Below are 21,266 nucleotides of genomic sequence, written 5' to 3'. Positions count from 1 at the left end.
AGGGATGTGGCTGCCCAGGAAGGGATGCAGGGATGTGGCTGCCCAGGAAGGGATGCAAGGATGCTCCAAGACCACTCTCCTTGCTGCCACTCACACTCTTGCACCACACCCAGGAAGGAGCAGATGTGGGAATGCAGATGGGAAGGGATGGCACAGCCACAGAGCTGGCAGGAGCCGGTGCAAGTGCAGCTCCTGGTTTTCAGCTCATTTAAAGTCTGTTCATAGAAAGAGAGAGAGATGGGTAAATAACTCTATTCCAAAGCACTCTCCACCTCAAGAGATTTGCTGTCGAAGAAGGAAATGCTGAGGTTCAGAGAGAAAAAAAGTCTGCTTAAAATCTGAACAAGTGAAAAGACATCATAAACCAGCTAAACACTGTTTTCTGTGCAAGTCAAATATTTGTTCCCAATTTGGGCTTTTCAAGAAAACCTGGGGAAGCTGTTCCTAATTGTTTGATGAAATTCTATTATAAAAGACATTTCCACGCACTTCAAATGCACATTTTCCCTTTTGGAAAAACACAGAGCTGAGGATCCTGCAGAGCTCATCAGCAATCCAACACCCATGTGTGCCACCCCAGGATAACAAACCCAGGCAGGGACATGGGGGAGAAGGGGGGAACGAGCATTTGGAAGAAGCTGATTCTGCAGTGAATTTAAAAGGAGTTATCAGCTGCTGCTGGGTAAATCAGCTTGGCTAAGATAAGAACCAGAACAAATATTTATTCCAAATTTACACTGACCTAAACCTGAGCGCTTGAGGGTTGAATAATTTTGGTGAACTACATATTTTTGTCAAATCATTTCCTGGGCTTCTTGCATGGGTTGAAAGAGATTTAGCTGGGAAGGATAAATCCTGGCTGCTCATCTACTGTTGTCAAAAGGATGGGATGGAAATACAGATACAAACACTGATAGATGGCAATAAAAATGATCTTTATAGTGTTTCAGTTCATGCTGTTTTGCGATGGCAAAACTAGACCAAGATTTCTGCAAGTGATTTTAGAACGTCTCCTTGTTCAAAGGGCTCATCTGACAAAAAATGGGTCCCTCATTTTCAGAAAGCCCTTCATGAATGCTCATACACAGGCCCCTGCTCAGACAAGTACCCTAAATCACCATCTCTTATCAAAAGTCTCAGCTCAGCTCCTCAATACGGGGTCACCCAGGAAACCTGGTTGAGTTTTGTACCACACAGGCTAAACTGGAGATGCTTAAAAGACTTTCCTCGGATCTTTCCTGGCTTGCATGCACTGCCTAAAGAGAAAATCAGACTTATTACCTGCACATCTGGCTGCATGAGGTCCACATCTGTACCTGCAGCTGCAGGCAGTGCTGTTTAGCCCTGGGTTGTTCAGCCTGTGCACGTATCTAACCAAGGCTGAAGGTTGCATCCAAAGGAGAGCACCTTTCCCACCTCCACATCAACCATCCCTCCCCAGGACAGGTTGCCAGTGCTGGCAGGACCTTCTGCCTGCAAGGACCCAGCTGCTGACACAGTCCTTGTCACCACAGACACAAATGTGCAAGCTGTACCTGACACCAGGGACACAAACATTCAGCTCAGCTCCTGTCCCACCTGTGCTGCTGTTTTCCCTTCCCAGCCCACAGGGGAGACTCTTTTTCACCGGGAAATTTTACCTGCTCTATCTGCCACTGCATCCTCACAGGAATAAAAGCACAGGCACAGCCTGACAAGAGCAAGCAGAAGCCAAGTTTACATAAGCAGTGGAGAGCACGACATAAAGGTTATTTGTGCCTGCAGGCTGCTTGGGGAACCTGTGAAATACAGAGCTTGACTCACACTAGACTCCTGTAACAAAACACTGCAGCTTTTGAAGTCCCTGAGCTCAAGGTATTCAAGGTGCTGCTGAAAATGAGTGTGAGGAGCTAGAGCTGGTAGTTCCATGTTATTCAGCATCTCCCATCCCTTCCCTGTGCTGGACAATGGTCCCATCACAACCTCTGCTCAAGGAACATCCACTCACTTGGCTGAGATCTCCTGTCTCAGTAAACACTGGGCAGGAGTGGGTAAAGACAGGAAAATTGGCATTAACAATGTATTTCACACTTAAAGCTCTTTATAAGGACTAATTCAAACTCTGTAAGAGTTATCCACATTTTCTGGCTAGGGAAATAGAGCCATGGAAGTCAGGCAACTTATCCCAGGCCAAAGGCAGAGCAAGTAGAGGAGCCAGGATTAGAGCTAATGAAGTGCCAGAGATCTCCTCCTACCCCCCAGATAACAGTGAGAAACTGGCTGGGCCTTAATACCAGAAAGCAAAAATAACCCAGAAACACACAAACCTTACAATATTGTGCAGGGTCTGCTTTGTGGGACAGGAGAACAAGCAGAAACCAGGGGATTAAGATCCATGAGGAGCACATTCAACTCTCAGCTCCAACATGACCTTCTTTGGGTGACCTTGGGCAAGTCACCTTCATCCCTCTGCAACTGAGGGCGGGATGGATGGGGAGACACATCTTCTCTTGGCTCATTTTCCTTATTCTCTACTCTCTTAGAGGCAGAACCTGCCTCTTATCACTTGCTCATGGACGACCCAGATGAATTAGACAATTCTGGAAGCTACCAGAACACACTACACCAAAGAGCCAAAAAGCACTGCCATTTCCTTCCACTTTCAATCCACCTTTAGATTTTAGGGAGGAACTAACAATTTTCTTTGATACCAGAGGTCTTGCTAAAGGGAAGGCAATTGAGAAAGAGGTGAGGAGTTACAACTGGGCTCACAAAGCACAGCCAGTGTGTGTTTGCATGTGTGTAAATACATCCCCCCCTGTGTGTATACACTCATATAGACTTGGGAGGAGCAGGGTGGAGGAGGAGCATGTAAACTTGGGGAGAGATAAAAATCAAATAAACCCCCACCAAAAATTAACAAGGGGAGAAAGCGTTTTACCCAAACAAAGAAAGTCATTTTGCAGCCACCGATTTTCACCCTGTTCCTTTCTCTTTTTTTTTTTCTTCAGTATTTTTTTTTTTCCCCCAAGCCGGCATTGTGCAGAGCAACGTTCCTTTGCAAGATTTCAGATGTTGCTGTGTTCAAATGAATCCCATTTTGTCACAATCAATGACTTTCCCTGCTCGTTATTACCCGCAGCCCTTCAGAGCTGGCAGAGCCACTGGCAGAGCTCCAAGCCCCGGGCAGGGAGGCAGCAGAACCCACACCCCTCCAAAATGCACAGCAAAGGTAAACTTGGAGAATGTCACCTACACCTGGGTAATTTTTAATTTTCTTACTTTTCCCTATACTGTTAAATTACCTCCAGCTTATTTGTCTGGCTAGAGGTTAATGAAACATTAATGATGTTAATGAGCCTTTCATGCTGCAAGTTTTTTCAAGAAAGAGATAGAATGGCTGTTTTCCTTCCCTTTTAATCTTTTCCATCATCCGGGAGTTGCAGGGCCAAAGCAATTAGTGACTCAGGCAGCTCTGTCTCCCCTCCCGGTCACAGCCCAGTGGGGCAAAGAGAAAAAACCTATTAAACCCCCTTCACATGTCCTCAGGTGAGGAGCTCCCGGGCTGATGCAGCCACGCTGCTTTAGCCAGAAGGCAAAACGCTGTTGGTGGGGGGGGAAACCAGGCGGAATTAACAATCTGGAGCTGTCGGGAATGGTGAAGTGTCGCCATTAGCCTTGCACTGTTTGTTAGAGAAGGTGACAAGTGATTTTCAAAAGGTTTGAGGAGGTTTGGGTAGGACTCCACAGACAAGGGGTGGCTTGACAGCTTCCCCCATCAAACCTCCTGTCGGTTTTCATCCCAGTGAGCTCTGATTGCGGGTGCATGACATCCCCCTGGACCACAGCCAGCCAAAAACCAGCCCTTCCTTCCCAGCTCATGTCTAAGTACAAAAAGTGGGGGGGGGAGTTAAAAAAAAAAAGACTCAGTAAGAGAAAAACTAAAAAATTCAGAGAAATGGCTGCTCAGCAAACCACTCCACATCCTGCCCATCTCCACCCTGCTGCCTCAGATACCAGGGAGGATTTCTTTATCGTTCCTTAATCCCCTCAACACAACTGCAGAGTTAAGAAACCCACTGGCCTCAGCCCATTTTACAGGTGCCTCATCCCAGACTGAGGAAGGAGGGCAGGAGCTGGGGGTCCCCTCACCATGGCTGAGCCCCCACTGCCACTACAGGTGGGGATGCACCAGGAGGTGATGCTGCCTCTGCTTCCCGTGATGGATGCACCGGTGCCAAAGGGCACACAACTAAATTACGAGCTGGCACTTACAAGGAGTGAGGGCTCTGGCTTGTGCTTCCATTAGAGGGTATCTATCTGCATTTAAAGCTGTGGCGCTCTGATAAGGAGCAGGGAGGAAGCTAGAGAGACCTCAAAAAATTGCCTGGACGAACTCCGAGATAAGACTTTTCAGACAGACAAAAAAGCCTGTCCTGATTTATAGAGCTTCGTCCGTCCTTGACAGTACCTCTGGAGCTCCTGATCTTGGCTGTAAAAAAGAAAAGTTCCATCAGAAATGTGTGTTCTGCCCCCAAACTATTTATCCAGACAACCTGTCAACCTACCACAGCCAGATCCTCTCTTGACACGGACAAGGCAGCAACACAATCGGCCGCCTTTTATTTTTACCCTCTCCTCTCCCCCTGTTCCCGCTAATCACAGATGCTTTGTCCGCTCAATAATAAAGATCCCGGGCTCCTCAGTTTCCATTTTTTTGTTATCATGCCTTTCAGCCGGCATGTTTATTTATGACTGCTACAAAGCGCTCTCACGGAAAGATGCCATTAGGCTGGAATGATGCTCCCTTGACATTGAGATCAGAATCGGCACAGAAGCCATGCAACAACTCATCTTTATGTTTGCCTACTTGTCTTAATTCCTTTTCTTTTATTAGTATTATTATTATTGCTGTTATTACTATTATTTCCATCGCAAGGGCTGCCAAGGGAGGGAGAGGCAGAGGGGCACCTGCAGCACAAAGAGATGAAGCAGCTCTGGCTGAGGGCACAGATGGCATGGGCTGGCTTGGATAATTCTGCCCCTTTCCAGGGCAGCTGCTGGCACACGGCACTGAACAAGTCCATTAAGAGAACAGGACCCTGCACTGACAAGGGCACAGTAATGGATTTACTCTCACTCACGATGAGGCAACGGCTCTGCTGCATACTGGGGCAGGAGCTCCTGCAGCAGAGACAGAAACCTAGGGAAAGACGGATTTTGGGGGGTATGGCAGTGCCCACTGGCCCCTCATTGAACCCAGGGAGGGCACTGCTGGGGAGCAGCATGTCAAAGTCGGGGGACAAGATTTCAGATGCAGCCAAACCCACGTGGACACTGTGCTCAGCCTGTGCTGATGGGGTCACCGGGTCGCCCTGCTTACAAAGCCTGGCTTGTCACCAAAGGAGAGGAGCAGGCACGCAGTGACAGTGCCTTTAACATGCTCTCCAGAGCCCCTGAGACCCTGGCAAGCCCTAGTCTACTCCCTGCCCCTGGAAACTCCTCACAGACCTCACACATGACACATGAGGACACAGCACAGCTCTCCACAGCCAAACACCCACAAGGTCTTCTCAATCTGCTTAGCAGATTACAATGGGGGGAAACCAACCCCTCCACTTCCCAGTCCCCATCCATGCTGGAAGGTGGGCCCTGGGACAAGGGGCACGCTCCCTTTCCAGTGCCATCCCCCCAAAGGACAGCGTGCCCTGTCCACCAGGCACACCCCAGATGCTGGGGCAGACAAAGGGAGGGTTTTGTGGGATCTGGCATCTCCTCCAGCCAAGGCACGTCCTTCGCCGGCCCCGGCTCCCTAATTAGTTCTATTGGTTTCAGCAGTTCAGCGGGCTCGGGGAATGTAATATTTAACACCCTAGAGGGAAACCTTTCACGCCGATGCCTCTTTCATCATCTCTGCCCATCTGGTGCTCACTTCAAGCTCGCAAAGCACCACCTGCTTGGAAAACAATGAACTCCGGTGGTTCCCCGGCTCCTCCGGATGAGACAGACCCTCCAGGAAAGGCATCTGGGAGCAAGTCCCCCCACGGCAGCAAGGCTTGACACCCATTGTGGGTGTTGTGTTCACTCAAAAAGGAATTATTATTGATGTTTATACCACTGCTCATCAAAGATGCTGATTCCAAGGGAGGAATTTGTGCCCCTATGACTTGCTCCACATGAGCTCACGTGTGGGGAAGGGGAGGAGGGCAAACAGACCTCTTGTGCTTCCCCCTTTCTCAATGGCAACAGTCTCACCATCACCACCTTTCCCAGATTACTCAAGGATGAGGGATGGATAACTGGGCAAGGGCCATTAGCAGAGCAAGGTATGAAAGGATGGGTGGTGCAGCTTCACGAAGCAACAGGCAGCAGGTGCTGCACGTGTGACACGGTGACACCCAGGAGTGGGGTGTCAGGACCCCACTGCAGTGGATAATGCAACATGGCCACGCACTTCTGCACCATTACAGCCTCCCTAACAACAGCTCTGAGCAGAAATGGGAATTGAGCCCATAAAACCATTTGCTTTCTGCAGCCACAGCAGCACGGCTGACGTTCGGAGACATCGCTGCATCTGGAAATGATTAGATTCCTTCCAGTGACTGACACCTGCTAATAACCTGGAAGATGGGTAGAGCATACTCACATTGTCATCTCCAGCTATCTACAACTTCATTTTCCATCATCTTTGTCACTCAAGGACAGCAGCAAAGGATATTATTGCTACTGGTATTGTTATTGTTATTATTTAAGCCATGCAGCAACAAATCTGCAGGTACCTGGGCTGAGTTGGGCAGATGCATTAGACCAGTAGATTCTCCTTCAGATCAGAGGGAAAATTATGGGGAGCATTATGTATAATGTATTTTTCTATTAAATTAAAATAAGCTTCTCTCGACAAAGTTCAGTGTGTTAAGCAACAGCAGGAAGGACAAGTGGGTTTAACCTCATGCTCGGCCACAGAGTCAGCTACACAGGGAAGATGGATGGATGGATGGATGGATGCATGCTCACTCCCAGGGAAATACAATAATATTCTCTCTATACAATGCTGAACTGCATTTCTGGGCCTCCTGCCCCTTCACATAAAACCTATTAGCCACTCATCAGTGCTAAAAAAATAATAAATAAATATGCCAGTGCACAACAGTGCCAAGGGCAGGGAAGTTAAGGGACATTATAACTCTTTAATTACATCAGTCTTGGAAAGAAAAGAGCTGTCATTCCCTCCTCCTTCCCTCTGGGAAACACTTGGTATCTACCTTGGCCAGAACTCCCTTAGGAAAGTTGTTGCAACATATGTCTTCCCTGTGATTCATGCCAGGGATGGGTTTAGTCCTGTATTAATATTCCCTACCCACTATTTACCGTGTTGCAAACCCACACAGATACACACAAACATGCCTTTCATCTCCTGCCTTCACAGGAGAGGGGGGAAAACCTTAGTTAAGCTTTCAAGATAAGGCAGTTGTCTGCGAGTCGCTGGGTTTAGCCGGCAGGGAGGATTTTCTTGTTGAGAGCACCTTAAGGAGGGTTGAAAGATGTGATTGCAAGGAAACAACCCCTCGAGGGGCCGAGGACCCTGCCCTGGGGACACTAAACACAGCCATCACACCCCACCCTCCCAGCACACCCAGCTCATCCTGTGCCACCCTGCAATGCCGAGAGCCATCAAAGAGCATCTCGAGAGCTCAGAGAGTTTCTTCAAATAAGCATGTTTTTAAATATATTTCTGCCTGACAAAAACCATCCTTTGTAGAAGTGAAAACGGCTGTCACAAACCCCTCGCCCACCTCCTAAAAGATCCCATTACGTTCCCGCACTGAACTCCTTTTTCATCAAGGAAGTTATTGAAATAGTGATGGAAACAGCCAATAGCGCTTCCGATTAAAAATGTATCACAGCGTTTTGTGATTTAAAAGCAAACAAACAAGAAGGGCGGCATGAAATGTTAATGCACACGTGAGCGGGTTTGATTTCGGTTTGCTGTTTGTTTGTCAAACATTTTCAACTATCAATTAATTATCAAAACTGGGCCAGAAAGCTGGAGCCTGATATCCGCACGTCCCGTGAGGCCCGTCAGGGGAGGCTCGAGCTTTCCCATGAGAATGACTCACAATTCCAGCTGCAGAGCGTGGCCTGGCGATGGTTTCGGGAAGGTGAGCAGTGAGTGATCATCCTTTCACCCCTTAGAACCGACACCAGAGACTGATGGGGCTGCTGCCCATCAACAGCTCCCTGGTCACCTTGGAGCCAAGGCCATCGCTCTGTGTTGTCAGAGCCACATCACAAAGCCCAGAACATCTTTTGTGGCGATCTCTGACACTGAAGGACACACCACGAGAGATGGGAAAGGGCTGGGAGGTGCCTTGGCCAGTCCCACATCCTTCCCTCCTGCTGCAATTTTAAAAGCCCTTACAACACTAAAAGAGAGCAGGAAAGAGAAAAAAATCCGAACAAACAAAAATATAAAAAAAAGAAACCATCGGAGCTGAGGCGGGTGAATAAGGAGATATGGCAGAGTCAGGAGGCAATGGCCCAAGGGACCCATTAACAAGATTCCTCCCACACAACATCCAGGAGCCCAGACCATCAATAAAACCTGCTCTCCTCCCCAGCCAGCCTTGCGTGGCTCTGAACTTTCCAGCCACAGGCTGCAGATTGGATTCTTCCGTCATCACCATAAAAACAGATGAATTGTCCACGGCTGAGGGACCTGTGAGAAGGCAGGAGGACCCTTCAGGCAAGAAGGCAGCACATCTCATACAAACGGCTCTGCCTTTCAGCAGGGCTGGCCCTGCACTGCTGGGGTGGGTGTCTGGTCCCACACGCTGCAGCAAACTCCCTTCCACGCTGTTCATACCCAAAAAAAGAGAGGCTGGAGATCACCTGTCCTCTCCCAACCCAGCAGCTCAGCGTAGTGATCTACTGACACAGCACATCCCAGGGTGACATCTGCATGGCATGTTGCCTCACCCCTCCCTTGCCAGGATGTGCAAGGAGCCCCCTCACCCCAAATTCCTCAGTAGCAGCTGCAGCCCTTGCTCTGCTCTTTGCTGCGGGAGCCCAAAGCACTGGCCAAAGCCAGTTCATCACTTCAGAAGCAAGGAACTAGTCCTGTATGGGCTGGAAAGGGCACCCAGCCCATCCTGGTCATGGGAAACATGTCTCCTGCTGTAAGCTCTAGCCCCAGGAGGTGCTGGGAAGCATCACCCTGCTTGCACCCCAACTGTGAAGGTGGCACACTCTGGCTGAATCAGGGTTAGTGCCACTGAGGCCTAAAACTGAACATTCCTCTCTTCTCACAGCTCTGGGGTTGAAGCAGGGATCCCAGTATTACAGGAAAGCACAATCCCAGCCACGAAAAAAGTCTTTGAAAACCAGCAAGAAGCTGGAGCAGACAGAGCCCAGACTCTGCAACAACAGCATTTCTTCCTGTTTTGTTTTGCTTTGCATTCTCATTGCCAGGTTCATTATCTGGGCCCTTATTCCTGCACACGCTTCCCATTTTTCTCCCTCCTATCTCCCTGTGTCCAATGCAGCAGCCTGTATTAGTTTATGTTAACAAGCTGTGGCAGCAGTAATCCTGGCCTCTCCAGCTCCACTGCCTGTTCTGCTGACCAGGCACATTGTTTGTCTCTGCTGCCTGGTCCCCTGAGCCTTCCTCCACCTCAAATCCAAGCATCCCTGCAGGAATTACACTGGGATATATCCTGTGACCACACTGTCACTGGTTGGTGATGGAGTGCAAGTTGGAAAACATTTTGCTGCCCCGCTGCTGCCTCTGCAGAGCACCAAAGGGATGGAAAAGCTTATTTTCTCCTTAAAATAGAGACTTTCCTTCTCTGCTGCAGAAACAAGCATCACCCCTCTGGCCCCAGCGTGACGGGGGCTCCTGTGTGCTCTGCAGCACCTCCTCCTGCTGCTGGCAGGGCAGGAGGACTCACTGCCCTCTCCTTCCCACCCCACCCCTGCAATCTGACAGCCCACATTTGTCTCTTCAGCTTTGACTTCCTCCTCGGCCCAGGATGACAGCGAACAACACTTGGAAAAAGAAGAGAAGGGGGAAAAAAAGAAATAAAAGGCAGCTGCTGTGGCAGAGGGGGCGAGAAACAAAGAGAGATTTCAATCACTGCTCCACTCAAAGGGCACGGGAGCACGACTGAGTGTCCAGGAGGGAAAGGGAGGGTGAAAGCAGGGGAGCTTGGCCACTGCCCTAGTCTGTGGGTGCCCGGGCTCAGCCCTTCTGCCGAGGCACCTCTCGCCTGTGGTGTGACTTTGCTGTTCACCACATCAAAGCCTGTCTTCCCACGCAAGCCCAGCCAGAAGGGGTGGGTGCTGGACCCTCTTCACCCGCCTCGCTTCCCAAGCACAAGCTATCTGACAGCCTGAGGCAGTAAAATAAACCTCCGTGCACAGAGCCTCGTGCCACTGCACCAAGACACTCCACGGAGCCCCCTCTGGGCTAATCGTGGGTCTGGGTTTAGGGGGAGCGTTTAACGAGTGGCACGTGTGCTGCTGATTAACAGTGTGGCTTCTGCAAGGCCAAAGAAGAAAAGAAATTCAGTGTAAGGCTGCAAACAATTACTCCTTTTAGATAATCACGGTTTTACAGTCCAGACACATGCATAAATATTGCATAATGCTGGGGCTCAGCACGTAATTGTCAGATATTATTCAAACCGAGTCGCTACTTTATTGGCAAGAGCTGTGAGCTTGTCACATCTCAGGGTCAGCGGCTGGATGGCTGAAGGATTTTCAGGGAAGGCTTCAGGTAATACGAGCAGCAGATCAGCCATTCCCTAAACTGCTCAGCACTGACCTCTGCAAAGTGATCTCACATTCCAGGAGCCCGTGCGGAGCTCCTGTGTCTGAGCACACGGCCCCAAGGCAGAGGGGACAAGCAGCTCCCAGCCAGCTCTCCAGGGCAGGATTTGCCACCTAAGCCCTCACAGCGCAGCCACGAGGAGGTTTGCAGGGGCACAAACACCCCCAAGAGCCGCAGAGCCTGCCTGCTCAGTCACACCACCCCTGCACGTCACAGGGAAGCTGCTCCTGCCAGCGCTGCGCTCGCGGTGCCGAGCTCCAGCCACACCACACTTTGGACAGGTCTCCTTCCCCTCCCGAGCCGAAGCTGTTTCGTTTGCAAACCATCTGGTGGGAGCCCTGTGGCACCGGCAGCAGCGAGGGGGCCCAGATGGACGGGCTCTTTGATAATTCTTTAAAACGAGGCACCCAAGCACAACGGCACCATATGCCAAGGGCGGCCGGCGCCCAGCGCTGCCGCGCGACCCTCCCGCCTTGGTTCGGCCGTGCCTGCTGTGCTCCCTCACCTGCTGAGAGTCTGCAAGCCTTTCCAGAGGCCACCTTCTCTCTGCTGAAGGCAGAGTGGTCAAAAGGAAAGTCAAGCTCCTGGGCAGCACATCTTGCACGCCGGGTCCTCCCGTGGGTTGGGGGCAGCAGGTACTGCACTCCCTCAAGCTTTCCAGGCCAGAATATGGGATGACAGGAGGTGGGTGGAGAAGATGAGGTTGATTGTTTGCAGAGTTGCTTCCTGGCCCTGGTTCACTCCTAGTTTAAATGAGACACCTATATGATTACTCTGCACAATAACCAAGGCTGGCCTTGGCTCAGAGCATCCCATGGACAAGCTCAGAGGCACAGGACAAAGCCAGTTGCTTATGGGCAATAAACTCCTGCCTGGAAGCACAGTTGCCTTTTCCTAGGAAAGCTCTGCTTCACCTCCTGAGAAACTTTCTCATTAGAAGGAGAAGGCAGCCTGAGACTCCTGTGCCATTACAGGAACTGGGGCTTTAAGGAAAAAAACTACTTTGCAAAACCCACGCCACAATCAGATGAATTTTGATCCAAGCCAGTGAAGGATGGCTCTGTGGGATTTCAGATAAATAAAGGCACAAAGGCCAGTGAGATTGGACTGACACCTTTCAGGCTATGCTTTCCTGCCCCTATGCCTTGAATATCAAATCCTCCCTGTCACCAGCAGCCCTGAATCCCAAAGTTCTGGAGAAGGGAGTGGAAAGGACTGATTCCCAATAACAGGAGCTCACCAAAGCCTCTACTGTTTATGGAGTGGGAATGCCAGAGCATGGGAAACCCTTCCTGAGTAATCTGCATTACTAAGGTCGCCCACTGTGGTCCCAGGACACCATTCTCATCCAGTTCATGAGCAGGCAGGAACTGCAATCCCAAATAGTAATGGGGTTTCAATAACCTGATGGCCCAGCTCCCTCCTGAGCTGCAGCATCATCCCTGGACTGTATTCTTAATAAGGATCTGCTGTGAGTGTCAATAAGGAAAGAGATTACATCGTCTTCTAGAGAGAGAGTGCGGAAAAAATCAGTCGGAGCAAAGAAAAGCTGCTTTAGAGTATGAGCTAAGCAGGGTCTGCAGGAACACACTGCTTCCCCAGGGATCACCGAGCTGGAGGCCAGCACACAGGGAGAGAAATTCAGGGGGTTCAGGGCATCCTTCCCCTGCCTGGCTGGACTGGAAGGGGCCAGAGATGGAGCAGGGGGTGATGGAGAGAGGACCTCCCATGTCAGCACCTCCTAAGCTGCTCTTCTCGAGGCATCAAACTCGCCTCTCATCAGTGTGCGGTAGATGAGTACTTCTGTTAGCAAAAATCACACACATTGCCTCCAAAAAAAACCCCTTATCCAGGGCCCACAACTGCAGCAAAGTAACTGTGAACACTGATAACTTTATCATCCAGCAAGACACAGGTGAAACACTTCTCTTGTGCTACTGATGCGCCGGAGAGACACAGAGCTGAGGCAGGACAGCTCTGCACAAAATCTGCCCCAAATTCCTCTCATCAGCCCTTGAGATCAAGCAGCACCCCACCAAATAATGAAAATCTCGCTCTATTGTATTCGTGCAAATCACAGGCGCCGCTGGAAATCGCCTGCATTAACAACTGATCAGTTGGGCCAATAAGGAATAAAAAGTATCGCATTATCTTGTCCACTTAACCATTAGAGCAGCTCAGAAGTGCATTCATCCACCTCCTGCACTGCTCAGGCTTCCAGTTCTGCTCCTTGATGGCTGCTCTCCTGGACAGATGGATGCCAGACCCATTCTGGAGTGAACAGGCACAGCACCAGCTCAGGAGCCTTGAGGGACAACCACCACGACTGCCCTGCTGCTGCCTTGGGGGAGCTCTGAGCATCATAACCCCACATTTACACCCAAAAGCAGAAGGATCTGGCTGCCTGTGGTTCTTTAAGGCCAGCCAGTGAAGGATACCATTATCCGGCCGGAATTCCACAGGGGAATTCAGGTAAGCAGACTGTAATTAACCGAGCTGGCACACTGCCGTATCCGACAGATGTAGAAATGCACCTTGAAAGGAGGAAAAGGAGGAGGGAGAGAAGAGCAGGAGGAGCAATGGCTACCCAGGGTCCCTTCCCATGCACTCCAGGGCGATGAGGGTAGATACAGGAGCAGGCAACTGTGGCAGTGCCTTCCTCCTCCTCCCAGTTGATGGGCAGGAGCAAAATCCCCATGGAAATGCTGGCAGAGAGTCTCAAAAGCACTGACAGCGAGTTGGAGCTGCAGTTAGGTTTGTCCAGCACCCTCGGGCAGAGATGGCCAACAGCTCAGCAGCCAGAGTGGGAAACAGGGAAATTTGTGCTCCTCAGCTTAGGAGGCTCAAGCCACAGCTTTGCTGTCAGGCACAACGTGCCAGGCTTTCAGAAAGCAACCAGAAAGCAGGATTTTGTCTGCCTGACCTGCAGCCAAGCAGCTGTAATCCTCATCCAGCCCCACTACCTCCCACATCAGCCCCACTTCTCCACAAACCACTTATAAGACAGTTGCCCAAGCGATGCCCGCGAGCGCATGGCCAGGTTTCGTTCTGCTCTGGTCTCAAACAGCACCCACGCCTCCAAATCCCAGTGATGAACCTCTCCATCCCACCATGCCCCAAGGGCAGACCTTCAAACACAAGCCTGGACAACACTGCCTGAGCATGGCAAGGGCAGAAGAGCAGCTCTGCCTCCTGTCCTGCCCCACAGCACCCTGACCTCAACTGGCAAGGCACGACTTTTTCCCTTTCTCTTCTTGTTTTTTTGGATAATTTGAGTTTTCCCTACTCTGCCTTGTAATCAGAGTGGCAATGAATTACAGCACGGGTGGCTCCACTCCTTTCAGATGTCAGAGCCCGTGGTAATTGTGGTACCCACTTAAATTTCTGTCAACAGGGGAAGCCTCTGTGTGGCACAGAGCTCACCCTGCCAGCGCCGAGCCTGGGACAGCCCGTATTCCTCCTCCCTGGGGTCTTGCTCCCACCTTCCCACCAGGACTGTGGCCAGCAAAGCTCCCTGTTGGAGGGTAACCTGGTCCTGCTCCAGAAGCCCATCCAAAATGCACAGCCACCCTGTCCTGCTGCCTGCAGAGGCTCTCCAGACTCTCCACAATGGTTTCTCTTCACACAGACTCCCAAAATGCCCCCAAGGCAACTTCAGCACACACTGCCCTGCCCTCTCCTCTGAGAGGCAACCTCAGCTCAGCGTTTCCAGACACAGGAAGGTTTGCCTCCACAGGGATGTGCCAGGAGAGGGAAAGAAGCCATCTGGAGAGCAGAAGTTACCCCAACTGCAGGAAATTTTGCTCTCCAGGTGGGAGCTTTGCCCATCTGCAGCAGGAATGGGAGAAGGCACAGGACCAGGGTGTCCTGCAGGTGGGACATGCTCCAGTGCTTTGTGCCACAGTTGTCATGCTGAGCCCAAGGGCACCCAATTGCTGGGATGGCTCCAATGGAGCTGCCAGCAGCTTGTTATCCTGCAGGAGCAGGGCCCAGGCTGGGAAAAAGGGATCTGAAGCAAGATGGTCCAGGAGTGTCCCAGGAGATCACCTACCCCTCCCAGCTTCAAGCAGAGTGACACAGAAGGGGATTGAGTGCAGAGGGAAGAAAAAAAGCCTTATTAGCATCCCTTGCATCCTTCCTGCCTGTAAGAGGAGGCAACCACCTCACTCCTGCTGGGAAGGTGGGTGGGCGAGGATGGGGAGAAGCAGCAGCAAACTCACAGGTCAGGCAGAGTTTCCAGGCACCCAAGTGTCACATTAGCTGTCACACTGCCTGCCCTTCCCCTGGCTCCTGCAGAGAGCTCCCATCCACATTGCAAATGGGCAGCTGGTTCTGAGGAACAGCGTAGTTTGGAAAAAAAAAAAAAAAGGAGGAAAAAAACCCAAGTCTAAACCCACAACGCCAAAAACAAACATTGCAAAAGACAGAACGCATCAAATATTAAAGGAATCAAACTCCTCCTGTCAGCAAGGAGGACACAGAAACTGTTCCCAGATGTGGCAGGGCTGTCACCTTCTCTGATCAACTCGGCTTCAAACAGCTTGTCACAGGGATGTTTGTGCTTTCGGGGTCCCTAACCCCAGTGCCTCTCCCACCCCCAGCTCCTGAGGAGGGCTGGATCCTTCACTGGTGTAAATCTGCCTGGAGCTGCTGCCAAAAGCTTTCCTGACAGCTCTCACAGGCTCATGGCTGGTTTCACTGGCAGCAGCAATTGCCACTCACTGAAGGGGAATCTGGTGACAGATTCATGGAGGGGACAATCCCAGAGACACCTGGTTTGGCCACGACAGCTCATGGGCAGGGCACAGCACCTTCCAGCCCAGGCAGCCCCTTTCCCAGAGTATCCATCCCAAGCCTCCCCAGCCTGAGTGGCCACAGGCACAGCAGCAGCTCAGAAGCTGGATCCTGCTCTCCACCACCCTGGCACAGGAACACAGGGAGTAGAAACACAGCCCTGGGCTCTCCCTCCCTCCCACGCTGTCCCTGGCACCTCTTGCCACAGCTGCAGTGTCCTTGATAAGGGGTGGTACACCCTGGCCATAAACCAGCCTCGTTCAGCAAGGGGTTGGAAAATGAGCTGTCTGGGACTGGTCCCAGTAGCTGGACCATTGCTCCAAGCACCCAATCTCACCTTCCCAGGGCAAATATTAAATATCCCTGACCCAGCTGCCTGGAAAACAAGCACTCTTCCACAGGGAACTCTGCTGTCTGGACACGAGAGCCAGGCAAAGCCCCGCAGGCACACTGCTCCCAGTTCCCAGGGATGCCAACTCCATCCCAGGGCGATTTCCAGCAACACAATTCCTTTCACAGTCTGGATCTGGCACCTCAGCATTTTGCATCACTGCCTGAGTTTTGACCTCTGAATCTGGGCTTTCCAAGCCCGTGAACTTCATCTTTGCTTGTGGATGATGCCAGGAATATTAAAAAACCCAACCCACAGCAGGCTTTGCAAGGTGGCCACGTGCCAGGTTCATCTGTTCCCAAACTTCCTCAAAGTTTCATGAAACCCCTCCCTCTCCCTGCAGCACACAGTCTGCCTCCCCTCCTTCCCAGTCCCTTCCAAAGCCTTCTCTGACCTTCCCCCTCTGCAGCTGCTCCCTCCATGGCACAAAACTGCCCGAGGGTGCAAAATAAAGTGGGATTGGATGGAATCCCTGTGGCTGTGCCTTGCCTCACCCCATGGCTTCTGCCTGTGCCACAACCTTTTATTCCAGCAGCAAATTGCTAATGGCCCTGCTGTTTGGAGCAGGGATGAGTTTGGCTTTCCCATGGAAAAGCATCTTTGCAGCCATTCCCCAAGGTCCCATTTCTCCAGGTCTCTCCATTTATTAACCACAAAAGGGACACTGGGGGAACCACGGCACAGGGGCTCCTTCCAGCACTAATTTAGTCCCATTAAATATTCAATAACCCCCAGAATAAACACGTGGAAGATCTGATGGTCCTCTGGGACTCCCTGGCAGTGGGATCAAGCAGGGATCTCATCAGCCCAAGGATGCAGCGCCAGGATGGGGTGAGACATGCTGACAAGGACAAGGAGAACCAGCTTTTCCCTGCCCCAACCCCAAGCCATGGGCTCTGTCAAGGTCAAAGGAACAATTTTTCAAGTGTCCAATGCCCTCACATCCCAAAACTGCTTTTCTGAGGAGACACCAACTCCAAGTGGATGCCCACCCACAGAACCATCCTGGGATGCTCCTCCCTCCCTCCCTCCCTCCTTCCAAACCCCCTCATTAAACTTTTTCCAGAGCACAGAGTGAGCTGCTCTCTAATGAAGGGAGCTCTAATGTGGTAATGCCAGTAAATTGTAATTAATTTTCCCCTTAATTGATGCGTGGGAATATCCGGGACCCTCATTCTCCTGCCTTCCATTCCTTTATAAATATATGATTTGACAGGTTAATTTGAAAGTAAAAGTTCGGTTCTTTCCAGCAATCCAAGCAGAAGCCCCAGAACACAGCCTGCTGTCTCGCTACGTGAGGCGGAATGAAAAGGGTTGAAGTTGGGTTACAGTCGTCATCATCATCATCTTTTTAATTTCACTAATTTAATTTCTGCCCCCCCCTCCCCCCCCTTCTCGGAAGATAATAAAAGCTTCATTTCACAGTCCAGGAAATTTGGCAGCAAAAGGTGACAGACAGCCAAGGAAAGATGGGAAAGAAGGGTGACAATTCCTTCAAAGTTAAAAGACGGTGCTCAGCAGCCCGGAGAAGGGCAGGGGAGGGCAGGCAGGACACTGAGGCATTAAAAAAACATCTTTCCCAAGGTGGCAAAGTAAAATCAGGCAACACTAATGATGGAGCTGGTGCCAGAGGGTGCAAAAGCTCCCTGTGCCTGCAGGTAAACACACCTGCAGCTCCCCTCCCTGCTGCTGCTGCAGGAGAGCTGGGTCACCTTCCAGGAGCTTTAATGAGTCTGCAGGCACTGTTTGGATGACATTAAGTTTTTTTGGCTTGGAACTCATCAAGTCCAAGGCTATTTTTTTTCTGTGGCCACCCCAGGAGAGGACATGGCACTGCTCCCACCCAGCGCCCCAGGGCCCTTCCACACAAATGCAAACTGCTCCCCAGTCAGCACAGAAACAGCTCAAACACAGTCACACAAAAGGTTTCACAATCTTTCTCGACTTGTTCCTAATTAGAAAGGAAGCATCAAACCCAACCCTTTTAATAGGAAGAAACAACCCCGGTTTGATATATTTAACCTTTTCTAATGAGAAGCTGCACTGAAACATCTCTTCTCCCATTTCCTGCACAAGCTCCAGAGCTGTTCCCCATCTGACAGGCTGCTCCCTGCCACATCCACGGGCTCCAGCCTGCAGGGCTGGCATCCAGTCAGTCTGCAAATGCCATCCCCATCCCCTGCATCCCTCAGAACCAGGGAACACAGGCTCCTCACCTCCCCATTCCCATGAGGGTTACGATAAAAGTTCAAGGAGCTGGAGGAAGAAAGGACATTGGCCAAGGGAATTATAAAGGATAAATAAATGCAAGTCTTAGATGAGGATGACTGGCAGAGAATTGAACTTCAATCCCGGCTGCTGAGGATATTTACTGGAAGCAGATCTGGACCTAGCAAAGCATATGGGAATACTGTTCCTCCAGAATCAACACCAGCGCTGTCTCTCGCCAAGCCGCCTTTTGGGGCTTAAGGGACCTTTTTTGGTGGAAATCTGCAGGAAAACGTGATGGGGAAATGTGCAAAACATGCCTGGATTTATGTCCCTATCCTGACAGAAGGATGCCCGAGCGGTACAGTTTGCAAAATCCCTGCTCCACTTTGCTGTTTTCTAACCACGTCTCTCCCTCTCGGTCACAAACTGCCCTTTTCATCCACGTAGCCAATTGCAGCAGCAAAACACCAACAAAAAAAATCAAGCAACAACAAAGGCAGGCAGAGGGAAAGACAGGCCTTTCTTGTGCTTTTTGGAATAATCCAGCCATTTGGTGGAGTTCCAGGAAACGAGACAAAACTATCAATTTGCAGTTCCAAGGGCAGCTGATCTGCTCCCCGTCCATGTCTACCCCAAAAAACACTCTGCCTAAATTCGGGGGGGGGGGGGGGGGGGAACTGCTCAGCTCCACATGCAAGGAGACAGAAGTTTTCTGAGTCCTGCAGAGGATCCAGCAGGGATCAGGTTTTCCCATCACACGCATCTCCCTCTCCCTGCTGCCGTCTCTCATAAAGGCGAGAGATGTCAACTGACAATTTCTCAGAGAGAGGGAAAAAAAAAAAAAGAAAGAAAAAAAAAGAGAGAAGAAGAGAGTTTGCATCTACTTGAGGTTATATTTTTATTGCCAGCCATGACTGTAACATTTGCTGTGATTACCAGATTAATCACCAGATTGCAGAGCCCATTAAATAAAATCAAGTCGGACAGTTGAGGTGTTCCAACAGTGATGTCTCTCAGAGCGTGTCCCAGTCTGCTTCTGCCTGTCCTTTCTCTCCCTGACACTCAGCTTGAGACAAAGCTTATATCCCAGTCAGGATAGAAGGGAAAACGACATCTCCTTTTCTCCTGAGGCCACAATCCATTGGATGCTGTATCCCAGCGTCACCAGCATCACCTCACCCCTGTCCAAGCTCTATTTCCCAACCCTGAACATCATCAATTAGGGTGATGGACAGCACAAACAGGTGAAGATGTGTTTCACAACCCCCAGCTCAGGTCTCTGCAAATGAGTGCTGTAGATCTCCCCTTCTCCTAATGTCACCTGTCAAAGCCTCCCCTCTTCCTGGGAACAGGATCCCGCATCAAAGCACAGTTAAATGGGGTGTAAATGCCTCTTTCATGCACAGAAAATGGGCTGGTTGGCAGTAATAGGGGGAACTGTAAATGCTGTCAGCGGCTACATTTTGTTTATTGATTTACAGCGTGTAATGGGATGACTCGATTTGAATCATACACACAGGTGTCATGTCCCATTCATCGCCATCGCATTTAATAACAACAACATTGCACTGCTGAGCTCGGCTCTCACAGCAACTCCCTGGGGTCCATGTGGATCCTAAACCCCTTGGGGCTGTGAGGACACCAGCAAAGCTGGAGGTAGGAGATGGGTAGCTGGGACCGGAGCTGGCCATCCCATACAGTCACAGAATCATGGAATGCTTTGGGTTGGAGGGGACCTTAAAAATCATGGCAGGGGGGTTGGAACTAGATGGGCTTTAGGGTCCCTTCCAACCCAAATCATTCTGTGGTCCCATAATCTAGTTCCAGCCCCACAGCCTTTGTGATGCCCACTCTAGCATGGGGGCAGTTTTCATGTTTGCTCTAGGTTTTTGGGCCGTGTAATCCCCTTCTAGGCATGCACAGATTAACCCATCCACCACCCTGAAACACCTTCCACAATTACCCATCTCTGCTGGTACAGCACAGGAGTGCAAACTGCACAGCTCTTCCAGCCCTCCACTTCTGCAGAACCTTCCCGAAGCCCAGGAGCCCACAGCACCGAGGGATGATGCAAGGGATGAAGCTCCTCATGCCTAAACTCTACCTGCACCATCCAAATCCCAGGCTGAGTTCACCCCAACGTGGCAAACCCAAGGGACTTCTCCCTTCTGCCTCGCCTGTCTCTCAAACGACGCAGAGGAATTAAATCCCGTTGTTTAATTTTTGCAGCATCTGCCAGGCTTCCCCCCCTCCAAAAAAAATAAGGAATCCAATCAAGAGCCTCTGAGCTTGTCACCCCAGTGGTTGTGATGCCAATTAGGAGAGAGTCAACCATTCAAATGGCCAAGGAAAACAAGGCAAATGACAAGTAATTTAAACCCTGCTGGGCACTCTCCGACGAAGGCGGCTGCTGTGTCGCAGTGAGCTGCGGCACTCGCTAATTAGTAACCACTCAAAAGCCTGTAAATAGCCTTAAAACATGCTCCAAGCACATACAGTAATGGGGTGTTAGGGTTTATCCCTGCTCCCTCACCTCAGGGTCCTAGAACAACCTTCACTGCTCAGATGGGGACACAAGGGTATGGCAAGCAACCCCTGTGGCAGGGACAAGGCTGACACATCCCATGTCCTGGGACTGCAGACATCCCTTCCCGTGGCCAAACCTCCAAAGAAAGCCACGGGTGCCTCCGCAGAAGGAGTAGGGTCACTCCCAGTGACACAACTCCACAGCCAAAGCCCCAAGATCCTCCCTTCCACTGCTCCCTTCCCGGCCAAGCGAGTGGAGACAGCCCAGGATGGCATCACCTCCATTTTTGCAGGTCACGCTTCCCCTCAAAATACCATCACTCGGAGCAATGAAGCTGTCACATTTTGTATTTTTAGTTTTTCAAACCTTATATTTCATTTCACCGCCAGCTGCTGAAAAGGACGAGCAAAAGGCCGGAGCAGGGAGCAAAAAATCAATACGCTGCAGGAAGACAGAGGATCTGTTTCTGTTCTTCATCTCTGATGCCGGGTACCCAGGGAACATTGCTGCAAACAAGGCTGTGGGCTACTGCCCTT

At 50.7% G+C, this 21,266-nt stretch overlaps 1 protein-coding gene across 7 annotated transcripts in view; it reads right to left on the bottom strand.

Moving 5' to 3' along the window:
• Positions 1-21,266, bottom strand: part of OPCML (opioid binding protein/cell adhesion molecule like) — a 335,041-nt gene that overhangs the window by 160,162 nt on the left and 153,613 nt on the right. Inside the window, exon 1 of one of the 7 annotated variants that reach the window (XM_027655444.1) lies at positions 8,097-8,179. The exons of the other annotated variants lie outside the window; for them this stretch is intronic. The gene's annotated coding sequence lies outside the window, so the exon portion shown is untranslated. Of the gene's footprint in view, positions 1-8,096; positions 8,180-21,266 lie in introns of those variants that run through there. 7 annotated transcript variants of the gene reach the window in all.

Source organism: Corapipo altera, unplaced genomic scaffold (genome assembly GCF_003945725.1).
Source record: "Corapipo altera isolate COAL_440 unplaced genomic scaffold, ASM394572v1 71, whole genome shotgun sequence".
NCBI classification, from domain to species: domain Eukaryota; kingdom Metazoa; phylum Chordata; class Aves; order Passeriformes; family Pipridae; genus Corapipo; species Corapipo altera.
This window is presented reverse-complemented; position numbering and strand designations above follow the sequence as displayed.